Genomic DNA, 14,575 nt, shown 5'->3' on the forward strand with positions numbered 1-14,575 from the left:
TGTGGTAAAGCCTTTTGCACATCACTGTAATCTTCAAATACATAAAAGAACACATATTGGAGAGAAACCCTACCAATGTAATCAATGTGATAAAGCCTTTGTATGTGTCATTAGTCTTTGAAATCATGAGAAAAAAATCATACTGCTGAGAAACCATATAAATGTAATCAGTGTGGTAAGGATTTGCATTTCATGGTAGTCTTTATACAAGAGTAAAAGTTGAGAAACTGAATAAACTCATACTGAAGAGAATCTATTAAGGATTTGACATTCCTCAGCCAACACTTACATTCAGTAACACAAGATTCTTTATTCTGGAGAAAACAATTTGACAATGTCAACAATCTGTTCAAGCATTATGATATCCCTCTTTATTTTGTTTGCACCTGCAAACTTATGTGAATAAAAGCCCTATGAATTTAAACAATAAAGTAACCAATTTAGATTTCACACTTCTCTTCAATTACATGAAATAATAAATCCAGTTATAAAACATATATGTGGACCCATGAGCTGCCTACCATTTCTAGGCCTGGTGGACCTCAGGCACTGGGGCAGTCAGGCACCATTATAATTTTTGGAAGCAGGGTCATGTCCAGTGCTATGATGGACTGACTGGTACAAGGAGACCTGTATGTAGCACCAGGCACACAGGCGCTATTATGGTGATCAAATGTATGGTATCCTATGGGAGAGAGCCATAATGGTTCATATCCTGTGGACAGATGTAGATGTAACCAACCATCTTATTAAATAAGAAACACAGAACCAATGTAAAAGAGAAAGCCAAGAGATCAGAGCTCAGAGCTAAAATCTTACCCTTCCTCCTGCGGTGGTCCTAGCTTCCCGAAAGAGAGCTATTTCCTGTGTGTCTGTCCTTTCATAGTATTTAGTTCTGCCTTCTCATTGGTTGTAAACCCAAACACGTGACTGCCTGGTCACTGTATGTACAGCCCTCTAGGTCTTACAGGCGTATGTCTCCAATGCTGGCTGTATCCCTGAACACACAGAGATCTATGGGATTAAAGGCGTGTGCCACCACCACCACCACCACCACCACGCTCTGTCTATGGCTCTAATAGCTCTGACCCCCGGGCAACTTTATTTATTAACATACAATTAAAATCACATTTCAGTACAATTAGAATACCACCACAGACAGAGACATCTGAAAGAGGTGAGTGGGCTGCCTTAATTGCCAGCCAGGGCCTTGGTAATATCTGGGCCTGGGTTGCTGCTGGCCCATGTCTGTTTTTATGGCCCTGATGCAGCCACAGTCTGTTTTGATGTCTGCATCTCCTGATACCTCTGAAGGCTGAGAAGATAGAGCTGTGTAGAGTTGGCCTACCCCCTCACTAGCTTCAGCTCTAAGGAGAACAGGTCCTGAACTTCACCAGCTGAAGCACTCAGGAGAGGGTCCTATACCTCACCTGGGTATCGCAATAGAACTGACCCTGGTAGCAGGGGCAAAGGCAAGCTGGCTCTGAGGGTATGAGAACGGGACAGGAGGTCATGCCTGCCATGTGGTGAGGGAAAGATGCCTCCTCTCACCCCTTGCAGCTGGCAGCATTGGGGGACCTTATCCAATTCCTCAACAGTTGTAGCACTCAGGAGAATGGGCTCAGAATCCTGCCTGGTCACCAGAGTAGATTTGGCCTTGTAAACAGGTGCACAAGTGAGCCAGCCCTGAATGAATTGAGTGGCATAGCTGGTACCTCCTCTTTTGTCTGCAGTGAAGTAGTGGGGGTGATAGAAAGATGCCCTCATCCTTACTGCCTCCAGTTGGTGAGGAAACTTACCCTTCCCTTTACTCAGGAAACTGGGTCCTGTACCTCCTCTGGGCATCACAGTAGAGCTGACCCTGTTGAGAGGGCAGGGGTGGGCCTCCTGAGAACATGAGCTTGGGAGATCTGATCCTGCCCCTCTGTGGCTGAGGTGTGGGTCAGGAGAGCTGCTCCTGTCCTTTCCCAGCTGCAGCACTCCCAGACAGCACAATAGAGCCACCCCTGTTGGCAGAGGTGTGAGTGAGCCAGCCTCAAAGTTGTGAGCATGAGAGAGCTATCCCCACTAATTGTCATGTAGACAGGGCAGAGTTGCCAACACTTAACCCTCCCCTTGAAACCTGCAACAGAACAGAGAGCTGACTCTCCTCCTTACCAGCTGCAGCACTCAGGAAAGCAGGAGCTGCCTACTTGAGCAGCACAGTAGAGCTGACCTCATTGATGTAAGCACAGGAGAGCAGATCCTGAGGGTGTGAGAGTGGGATAACTGGCCAAACCCCACTCATCTGCCATGTGGTGATCAGTGCAAGGGAAAGATGTCTTCCTCCTTAGCCCCATCACCTGTGGTGGGCAAGGGAGCAGACCCTTCCCCTTACCAGCTGCAGCACTAAGGAAATTGTGTCCTGCACCTGTCCTAGACAGATCAGTAGAGCTGATGCTACCTATCAGGGTGCATATGAACCACCCTGAGAACACAAGGTGGTGTGGGTGGGGGAGAGATGCCCTCCCCAACCCTTTGCCACCTGTGGGAGGTGGGAGATCTGGCCCTGAGGTTATAAGAGTAGGAGAGCTTTCCCTGCCCTTCATCTGCTATAGCACTCAGGAGAATAGCCCCTGTACACACCACACCTGGTCAACACAGTTGAGCTGGCCCTGATGGTGTAGTTATGGGAGAGCCAACCCTGAGGACATGAAAGCAGAAGAGCTGGCTCTGCCCCTTCACATCACTGCAAGGACAATGGTGTAGAGCTCACCTTGATGGTGAGGACAAGGGAGAGATTGCAGGCTGATCAAACCTGCAACTACCCAGGCCCAGAACCAGGGTCATGTGTTGGCCCACCCAACATCCACTACATTTGTGATTTGTAGGAGCATGGGAATGGGCTGATCTGGCAGACCAAAAGCTGCAGGATCTCCATGACACAGGGCAATAGGATATCCAAGAGGAGTCTCATTGAGAGCCCAGCACTGACTGTAGTGTCAATAATACAAAAATATTTTTAATAAAATATACAAAAATACTATTTTAAGATGTGTTACATTTGTTTATGTAATGGAACACTTGTTTTAGTGATTCAAAGACATGTTTCATTCTTTTATGTTGCATTTGTTTAACTCTGTGAAGCTATGATACTTTGCCTGTCTAAATACCTTATTGGTCTAATAAAGAGCTGAATGGTGGACAGCTAAGCAGACTGGAAGGATAGGTGGGGCTGTCAGGCAGAAGGAATAAATGGGAAGAGAAATCAAGAGGATGGAGGAGTGAGAAGAAAGAGAAGGAATGAGAACAAGAAGATGAGGATGCTAGGGGCCAGACACACAGCCATAAAGTATGAGTGAAAGTAAGATATACAGAAGTAAGAGAAAGATTAAATCCCGGAAGCAAAAGGTAATAACTTAAGAAAAGGAGAACTTAAGAAAAGTTGGATAGAAATAAGGCAAAATAAGACCAGGCAGGCATTTATAAGAAAGAATAAGCCTCCATGTGTGATTTATTTGGTAGCTGGGCTTTGGGTCCCTTAAAGAGTAAAGAGTAAAATAAACAACAAAATTCTGGTATACCTACATGGGCCATGTTTTCATAGGGCCTAAGAAAGCTTTGAAAAGAAAAAAAAGAGATGGTAGCCAGGCAGTGGTGGCACTTCCTTTTAATCCTAGCACTTGGGAGGCAGAGGCTGGCAGATCTCTGTGAGATTGAAGCCAGCCTGGTCTTTAAGACAGACAGGGCTACACAGAGAAACCCTGTCTCAATAAAAAAAAAAAAAAAAAAAGGAGGATATGGCTCCTTTAAGAGTTTTTATGGGACAATGAGCCCTTGAGCAAACTAAGTAAAAACACCAGTCGTGGTGCATGGTACTGGCATTCTATAGCTAGGAAGGTTTAATGCAGTACTGAGTCATGAACCTCAGACTGGACTGTAATCTTTAGGCTTGGTTTTCACAACCTGAGAAATGAATGGAGCTAGCCACCAAAGCTGGGGCCAAAGTCCAAAGCCACTCTGCTCAGTAGGTTTTTTGCTCATGCAGACAAAGTAAGTGAAAAAATATGCAGTAAAAGAGGTTCAGACAGAAAAACTTCTAAACAGGTTCCAGTGTGTTTTACAATGCATAGGCTTAAGAAAGAAAAGAAAATGGGCATAAGCAGTTATAGAAAGAAAGAAATAGTTTTTTTAAGTCTTTAAGAGACAGTAAAAATAATAATAATAAAGAATAACCATGTAGAGATGGGAAATACACAGGGATTCTGGATCCTATATAGTATTGTATCGATTTTGAATTTTGGGATTGCTGATAAGCAAAGGACAGCTGCTAAGAGACCTGAAACTGAAAGAGGGACTGTTGAAATAAACCAGCCTATATTCTTTAGGAATGCCTTAATTTTGAAATGGAAGTCAAAAAATGAAAAATGGAACTTAAAAGATGCAATGCCTTGGAGTAAAGGTTTTGCTTTCACGGGAAATGAGAGGCTGTGGATTCCTTCCAGATTAATATGGATTATGTTTGATTGGGGAAGACCAACTGAATCTTGACAGGTGATACATAGCAAGAAAGGTTATAGCTGGTCTTCCCAGAATTTGACCATTTTCTCAGGAACCCTAAAGATGCCTTCACCAACAGAGAGCAGGAAGCAGTTTGGAGAACATGACACCCACATTCCTAAGAGGGATGTGGGAAGCTTTTTGTTATATGGTGGGCTATGAATGTTATCATTTAGGGGAATATTGTATATTGATACAAATTTAAACTTACATTGTATATATGTTTCTACTCTTGTTTAAGTTATTGTACCTATGCCATTCATTTAAAAATATAAGGTAACATTCTAGTTTTTGAAAGCTTTATAAACTAGGATAATCAAGAAGCATAGGTTAGTGGTTGGTCATCTATAACAATCAAATTTGTAGATATGATAGACATGCTTTCTAGATTATATAGAGATACATTTTAGGTAGATAAATGGTCTTCCAACACTTCAAAGACCTGCAGAATTTGGCATTTAAAATGTTTTGTTAAACTAGGGATTTTCGTGACAAAGACACATCTGCTCCTGGCAGGACTAATTTACTTGATTAAAAGGATGATGGGCATTGAAGAAACTCCATAGGTGTTTGCTTTCATTGTAGCAAGATTAGCTAAGAAACTGCTTTTGCCTTGACTGCTTGACTGTGTGCTGTGCAGACTGGACATGCTGGACCCATAGGAGAGTGACTGCTGACCCTTGCCAAACAAGGCAGGACAGTCCTTTGAGATTCCTGATTCATAGAAGAGTCTGGCAGACATTCTGCAGGACACAGAGGAAAGCAACTGATGAACTTTGCCAATACAAAGCAGGACAGTCCTTCAAATTTCCTGCTTCAATGAAAAGTCTGCCAGATATTCTAGGCCTATAGGCTGAAGATGGAAGCCCCAACACTGCAGAGAAACTTTGGGTGACTGTACAGACAGATGTCTCTGTTGTTATGTAATATTATACCCTTCTGGGTTCTTTGAAGGAGTTAAAGACTAAATAGTTATACTTGCAGTTTTCCTTAGTTTTGATAGAAAGTAAATTAGGTATAAACCTTTGGAGTAACTAAATTGGGATAGATGGTGGAATGTTTTCTCTGAATTTGCTAAATGCAAATAGGCTGAATAGTGTAAGTGTAATTCTTACTTGATAACTGCTTTTATTGTACACAGTTTTACCATGTTAAAGTTAAAACCTTTCATTTTAGACAAAAAGGGGGAAATGTTGAGTAATATTATTTTAAGGTGTGTTACATTTGTTTATGCAGTGGAACATTTGTTTTAATGATGTAAAGATATGTTTCATTTGTTTAACTCTGTGAAGCTGTGATTCTGTGCCTGTCTAAAATACTTGATTGGTCTAATAAAGAGCTGAACCACTGACAGATGGGCAGAGAGAAAGGATACATGGGGCTGGCAGGAATAGAATAAATGGGGAGAGAAATCAAGAACATAGAGGAATGAGAAGAAAGAACAAGAAGAAGAGGAGGATGCCAGGGGCCAGCCACACAGCCAGGCATGGAGTAAGAGTGAAAGTAAGATATTCAGAAGTAAGAAAAAGATAAAAGTCCAGAGGCAAAAAGTAGATGAGATAATTTAAGAAAAGCTGGTTAGAAATAAGTCAAACTAAGGCCAGGCATTTATAAGAAAGAATAAGCCTCCATGTGTGATTTATTTTGGAACTGGGTAGTGGGCCCCCCAAAGAGCAAAGAATAAAACAGGCAACTGCAGTGTCACAGAAATCAGAGGCCTCAAACTGGGATAGTTACTCTTTGCAATGAATACTTGATGATGAGATAGATTTTTCTTTTTCTTTTTTCTCTTAAATTGTACTTTATTTTGGGGAGTTACAAAGGCAGAGGGCAGATACAAAAGGTTACAAATGGAAAGGGAAATGACTGGGGATGAGATACATGATGTGAAAGACACAAAGAATAAATAAAAAGAAAAAACAACTTTATGGATGTATATTAGTTTCCCTTTGTTGCTGTGATAAAAACAAAATGTCTAAGACAACTTAAAAAAGAGTTTAATTTTGCTTGTAGTTCCAGAGTGATACAGGATAACCATGAAAGTGGAATAGCAACAAGTGTCAGACATGGCAGCTAAAACAGGAAGCTAGGAACTCATCCTCAACCTGCAGTATGAAGCAGAGAGTTGGAACTGGAAATGGTGTGCAGATGTAAACTCTCAGACCCACCCCAATGACATATTTCTTCCAGCAAGGCAGCATTTCCTAAATCTTTCCAAATGATACCACCAACTAAGAAGGATTGATTTCTCTGACCTCAAGCCTACATGCTTGCTTTCTGTTTTGTGCACCAATTCATGATCAAGAAAAACTTCATAAGGAAACCTTTCAATGTCTCAACACTTGTGTTAAAGGAATGAATGCTTACAAGAGAAAAAAACATTCATGAGTGAAAATTTGTTCAAAGTTCTATTTTAATTTTAGTTATGTGATATCAGCATGTCCTTGTGTGGATGGGTTAATGTGCAGGCTGGACCCAGAGAAGGATAGACTTTTGAAACTTCTTTTAGCCGGAATTATAAAAAGTTGTCATAAACCTAACCTTGTTCCTGGGAATAAACTTATCTTTTTCCTTGTTTTTTTTTGTTGTTGTTTCATTTGTTTGTTTGTTTGTTTGTTGAGACAGGGTTTCTCTGTATAGCTTTACTTGCTCTGCTCTGTAGACCAGGCTGGCCTCAAACTCAGAGATCAGCCTGCCTATGCCTCCCGAGTGCTGGGATTAAAGATGTGCACCACACTGCCCAGCAAATAAACTTATCTTAACTCCTCAACCATGTCTCTAGCCCTGTTAAGTATTTTAAAGCATTTTTATATCATCTTGATATCAGAAAACAGGGAAGACCTCATACAAGAGAAAAACCCTATTCATATAAACATTTTGGTAAAGACTTTAGACATCACAGTTGTCTTTAATTGCAAGACAAAAAAAATCTTGTTTCATCTCTTTTGTCATAATTTTGAAGGAAGTAAATTATTTAGCCCATTCACTCAAGGCTGCTGGTGGCGATCACTGCATTGTGGTTTCTATTTTGCAACATTTGACTTAGATATTTAAATGTGCTATATGTGTGGCAAATCCATTTAATGAAGTTTATGTTGTGGTTCTTATATTCATATTCCTTCTGTGGCTTTTGTTCATCTTCTGTTGTGCTTTCACTTAGTGATAGGTATTTTTCTGCTACAATGATGGGGATGCCCATCATGTAAGTGGTCCATTGTTTATTTAAACACCAGGCAATGTGTGATCATATTTTTCAAGTAAGGCTGTCTGTGTAAGGGTGATGGGTCATTGTTCCTGGTTTTGTTGTTTACATTTTCACAAATTCCCTTGAAATGCTATTTGCCTTCCAGCCTGGCTTGGATGTCAGTAATTAGTCAGGGATACATATGAACTCATGATCCTCATGTGTCAGCCTCCTGAGTACAAATTCAAGAGTAGAATATAAACCCCCGATGTGTGCTGTTTTGTCAATACATTTTAACAATGCTAATGTTAAAATGCTCATTAGAAGAGAATATAAGAAACATTAAATACCTCATGTGCATCCAAAGCAGCATTTTCATCTATATGGAAATGATGTAATAAAGTATAATAATTAACAATCAACTGTCCATTTCACAATAGCTTGATGTGTTGTAGATATGTATATATCATTTGAAGTTTCATGCATCTTCATGTTCCCATTAGTTATTCATTTGGATCTTCATCTTGAAGTGCTGCCTTCTAAGGGGATTAACCAGTTATGTGAGATAATGTAATGACAGTGAGATTTACTTAAAAAAAAAAAAAAACATGTCTGTTGTGTTTATGTGTAATGTGATTATGGGCTTTTTAGGCCATGACACATTTGTGGAGACTAGAAGGCAACTTTTTTGAGTTTATTTTTGGTGATCTTTGGTGATAAAATGATTGAGATGAGGCTACCAGCCTTGCACACCAGAGACATTTCTCACTGAGCTCTCACTGATGCTGAAATAAGATAAGTTGAAACATTACCTCAGTAAAATATTGTCTTCTCTTTAGATTGTAAATATATTTTCTTTCAAGAATAGAGGAAAATGGGAATATTTGAATAATAAATCCTATTTGCAACTGAAAATAATATATCTCTATATACTTTGTGGGGGATGATATGTTAGTTTATCATAAGGACTAAACATTTGTTCATAACACTTGCTCTGAACCACAAATGAATGCCAGAGAATTGTCTCAGTCAGTAAAGTTTGTTACTGCTAAGCCTCATGACGTGAATTCAGTCTCTGGGAGGTTCATATTACTCCTACAATTTTGTTATTTCTACACTTGGACTGTCACATGTTCCCTCTCCCTCACCAGCACATACATAAATAATTTTTAGTCCCAAATAAGTGCCATTGAGGGCATTTGCATTCCAAACTTGACACCCTGTGTTTTGTTTCTAGAACTCATATTGGGAAAGTAGATAATAAACACCTGTAAGTAGTCCTCTCACTGCCAAATAAACGTGGCACAGGTGTATACACACAAACACAGTTCAGACATTTTTAAATGAATGAAATTAACAAAGCAAAGAAAATAGCCCAATTATTGAGAACATATGAAATGATTTGTCATATGAAATAATGTTTAAATTATTATTATAGAATTTCAAGAATTATTGTTTATCATAATACTGACGATTTCTTTTTAACTCTCACCATATTCTTTTATTTTCTGAATCAAGATAGGTCATTTTAAAAGTGTATCTCAGCTGGGCTTAGAGCTACATGCCTGTAATCCCAACACTTGGGAGACTGGCAGGCCAATCACTTTGAGTTTGAGGCCAGCTTGGTGAGTTCCAGGACAGCAATGACTATGTAGGATACATTGTTTCAAAAAAATTCCAAAAAGAGAAAATATATCTCAAATTATGGAACTTTTCCTAATGTAATCTGACTAGATTCTGACTGATCTCAACAAAACCTTTTGTTATCTTTACTTACATTAAGTGAACTGTGTTAACAATAAAAATAATAAGCGTCTTCCTTGTTAGTATAGTGGAGAGTATCCTCGCCTGTCACGCGGGAGACCGGGGTTCGATTTCCCCACAAGGAGGCTGATGCTCTACTTGCCGGGTCGTGGCGCATGCCTTTAGTCCCAGCACTCAGGAGGCAGAGGCAGGCGGATCTCTGAGTTTGAGGTCAGCCTGGTCTACAGAGCAAGATCCAGGAAAGGTGCAAAGATACACAGAGAAACCCTGTCTCAAAAAACCAAAATATAATAATAATAATAATAATAATAATAATAATAAGCAATATAGATAGTCTATTCACAGATAGAAATCCATTGAATTCTTTGACAGCCGTCTAGTGGGAACTTTCACCACCTTCAAGTGACAGGAGACACATGGAGTAGTGGAGCATCTTCATCTGCATTATAATGACATGTTTGGGAGCTGGAGTGTTTGCTCATTAGTAGTAAGGAGTACCCAAGTTTGGTTCCTAGTCCCCACATCAAATGGATAAGAACTACCTGTATTTCCAAATCTAAGAGGTCTGATGCATTCCTTTGGCCTCCTAGGGCAGCAGGAGCTAACAGCCTATATATGCAGAGGACCTGGTGCAGACCCATGCAGGTTGCATGTTTGTCATTAAAATCTCCGTGAGGTTCCAGGCTATCCAGGTCCTATAAGGTATGGTTCCCCTGTCATGCTGTGTGTGTCAAGTAAAAACATTGTTTAGGTACTCCTAACATGTTCTGTGTCACCATGCTCTAGCACATCTTACAGTCAGGAAAGATTGTAAGTGTTTTTTTGTTTTTTGTTTGTTTGTTTGTTTTGTAGCTGTAGAGTGTGCTCTTGTGCCAAGGAGACTAGAACATGGGGGTGAAAGTTCCAAGCCTGCACCTGTGTAACCTCTCTGCATTCAGTGAGCTGTGAGAAAGTTGTCCTGGGAAATGGGACCCTCCAGTCAGTTTTCAGAGAGCAACCCACTGCGTTTAGTATTAAAGCAAGGGTGTCAGCTCTTTAAAATAATCTAACTCATTCCAGAATTACAAATACACTGCCATGTTTGACTTATTCAATTTAATGTACCTATTTGGCAGATATCCTATATAATAGGTCAAGTACCTTAGTACATTGTGTGAAATTGATTAGCATCCTCCAAAATCTAACAAATGTAGGAAGCTAGTTATGAAAACAATATGTCTGAAGCACAATGAATTATGTGCCTTTAGTAGAATATGTGAAGGTAAGTGATATAAAAATAGTTTTCATTTTTAGTGTGCTAAAAATGACAAATATTATCTTCAGCTTTATGAATAATAGTGCTTAAAAACAGAGTTGTGCCGGGCGGTGGTGGTGCACGCCTTTAATCCCAGCACTCGGGAGGCAGAGCCAGGCGGATCTCTGTGAGTTCGAGGCCAGCCTGGGCTACCAAGTGAGTTCCAGGAAAGGCGCAAAGCTACACAGAGAAACCCTGTCTCGGAAAAAAAAAAAAAAAAAAAAAAAAAACAGAGTTGTTTTACTTAAAAATACAGAAATTTATAAATTCAGGTTAATTATACCACAGTGCACAAGACTATTTGCTTAATAAGTTACAATCAATGAGTATAAACAAGTATATATTAAGGTCTTCTACAGATATATTTCCAGAGGGAATTAATCAAAATTGTAGTGAGTAATAATGAAAAGAAAAAGGCATGAAAAATAATTCAAAAGTTTATTTAATACATAATTTATTAAGTATTATGAATGTATATAAGTTAAACTTTGCAGAAAATGCATAAATGTAAGATCTCATGCATCTAATTGAGTAAAGATTTTGTGGGTAAACAAACTGAACAAAATGAAATTTCAAAGAAAGTTGATCAACCAAGATTTTATCCTATTGTTTGAATTCTATACCAAGAAAAATTACATCCTGTGTAATACTCTTTGGCAATATAATTTCTACTTTAAATATTTTAAAAATGGAATGTATTGCTATTGACTTCCTTTAAAACAACAAACAAAAATATTCAGCTGTGTCCATCATCCTTTCTCACTTTCACCAGATAACTGAGTTCATAGGAAAAATCCACCAGCCAGACAGCTGAAAGATGAGCAAATGCAACATCGACACTGAGATCCAGCCAGTAGAAGCAGAAGCACAGGGGCCATAGCTGGCAGGAACATTTAAATTAAAGCAGGAATGACCAATTGATGGAGGCTGAGTGTTGGTTATCTCAACACATTGCTACTGCTCATATAAAGTCTTTAAACTGCATAGATTTTACTAGAACTTAACAAGGTTCTTACAGAAGAGAGGGGAGATAAAAACCTTTGTGCTTCAGCAGAAAAATCAAGAAAGAAGCAACTTGAGAATGTCACAAGGTGTTCTCAATAACAAGGGCTTGTCACCAAAGGATGTTCCCTCCAGGAACTTTATCTGACCTAGAAAAAGTATTGTTAGTTAGCTTCTGCCTCCTCCTAGCAATGCTTAGTGGAGAAAATTAGGTAAGAAACACTTAAATACCACATGGAACATATGCCCAATAAGAAAACCAATATTTAATCTTGGGCATATACAAATTTCTCCTCCCCAGGACTTTAACAGAGCTCCAAATAATGGCTACAACAGAAATCTTCAGCAAACTGGGGTCATTCTGGAAGTTCTTTGGGAAACCCACAAAATAAAAAAAGGAAAAATCATGAAACTGTACCATTTACCAGATAAACTATAGAAAATATTAACAGTACAAGTCTTAGACAAAGTAGCCTAAAACTTCACTATTAAATCCCTGATACTTCAGTATTCATTACATATACATCACATTTAACTTTCAAAAACTAATAATTTATAGGTATAATAAAAAGCAAAAAATGAAGCCTGAAGAAATAGATCATACATCATATCAAACTCAGAGATGAACATAGATACTCCAAAATTTAAGATAAAAACATAAAGGGTAAAAAACAAAATATATAACCTCTCTTCATCACAAGGGTCACCAATGACACTTTTATAGCCAAAGGTAGGTTGACAGTAGAAAAGCAAAATAGACTTATTTAATAAAAAATTATGTAACAGCAAAACCAGTATAAATCAAGAGACAAAGAACCTGGGAATAATCATCCACTTTTGTGCTAAGGTTTGAAACAGCTGGATAATGTGTGGAATTAGATGTGAACAATGAAGGGCATGCCTTAAGCTCCAAGGAAACAGCTACGATTGCAAGCTCTGATTATTCCTGGTATTCCTCTGTAGCACTTTCTCTTGACTATGGCTTGCTTCTGGAAGAAGAGACTTTGTTATTCTATCTGAGATGATAGCTCTGACAATTTTCTTATTAGCTGTTGCACAGATATAGTAAAGACACAGTAAGTGTACTATTTCTAGGTTTTATGGCAGGCTTTGGGAGACAGAGGCTCTGATTTCTTTGGTGGACTTTAAGGAAGAATTCTCTTTTTGTATTGACTGTGGCAATGTTGAAAAGGGAGACAGAGGAAAACAGGGATTTTTGGTGTAGGGGACATCCCAATTTCTTTCCATTCAATGAACACAACATGCCTAGGCAACATACTGGTTGATCTCAGTTTCTGGGTGTTAGTTATTATGAGGCATGATGTTATTCATTAAGCGGCACTGTTTACCATGTGAGAAAAGCCACGAGGTATGACAAAACCCACTATAAGAGTTTATTAAGAGGGGAGTGCTTAGGCCTATGGAAATGGTTGTGGGGGGGGAGAAGAAGGGGGAGGAGTCTGTGGCCCACTTTTTATTGATGCCCCCACACATGTGCTTATGGGCTTATGTAGCTATGCCATGCATGCACAGATATTACGTGAGTACACTGAATGCAAATTATGTGATCATGCAGTGCACAGTCACATAGAATGTAAAGCTCTGGAATGACTAAATATCTTGACAGGCTATGGAGTGGCGTATATGTGGTCATGTAGGTGGGGGAGTGGCCAGGAATTCCAACACTGGGATGAGAGTTCTATTTGAAAAGTGAACCAAATATAAGACAAGTAAATATAACACTAGTAGCACAGACACTGAGATCAACAATTAATAAATGGGACCTCCTTAAACTGAGAAGCTTTTGTAGGGCAAAGGACACAGTCAATAAGACAAAATGACAGCCTACAGAATGGGAAAAGATCTTCACCAACCCCACATCTGACAGAGGACTGATCTCCAAAATATATAAAGAATTCAATAAACTAGACATCAAAATGCTGGACAATCCAATTAAAAAATGGGCTACAGAGCTAAACAGAGAATTCTCAACAGAAGAATCTCAAATGGCTAGGAGACATTTAAGGAACTGCTCAACATTCTTAGTCATCAGGGAAATGCAGAATGGCTAAGATCAAAAACACTGATGACAGCTTATGTTGGACAGGATGAGGAGAAAGGAGAACACTCCTCCATTGTTGGTGGGAATGCAAACTTATACAGCCACTTTGGAAATCAATATGGTGCTTTCTTAGAAAATTGGGGGGACAGAGGACAGAGGAGGTTGATATGTAAAATTAAATTAAATTATAAAATAAAAAAGAAAGAGATTGTATTTATAATCAACCTGTTATAAATAAAAAATATTGGTTTTTTTTTTGTCCCACACTAGAGGGCTTTTTTGATATGGGACACAAGAATTTTTTAAAATTTTAAAATTTAATTTAATTTTACATATCAGCCACAGATTCCCTTGTTATCCCCCCTCCACCCACTCCCCGCCTCCCCCCAGCCCACCTCTCATTCCCATCTCCTCCATGGCAAAGACTCCCCTGAGGATTGAGTTCAACTTGGTAGATTCAGTCCAGGCAGTTTCAGTCCCCTCCTCCCAGGCTGAGCCAAGTATCCCTGTATAAGACCCAGGTTCCAAACAGCCAACTCATGCACTGAGGACAGGTCCCTGTCCCACTGCCTGGATGCCTCCCAAACAGATCAAGCTAATCAACTGTCTCACTTATCCAGAGGGCCTGATCCAGTTGGGGGCTCCTCAGCTATTCATTCATAGTTCATGTGTTTCCATTAGTTTGGCTATTTGTCCCTGTGCTTTTTCCAATCTTGGTCTCAACAATTCT

The sequence above is a fragment of the Peromyscus leucopus genome, chromosome 18 (assembly GCF_004664715.2).
Source record: "Peromyscus leucopus breed LL Stock chromosome 18, UCI_PerLeu_2.1, whole genome shotgun sequence".
NCBI lineage: Eukaryota > Metazoa > Chordata > Mammalia > Rodentia > Cricetidae > Peromyscus > Peromyscus leucopus.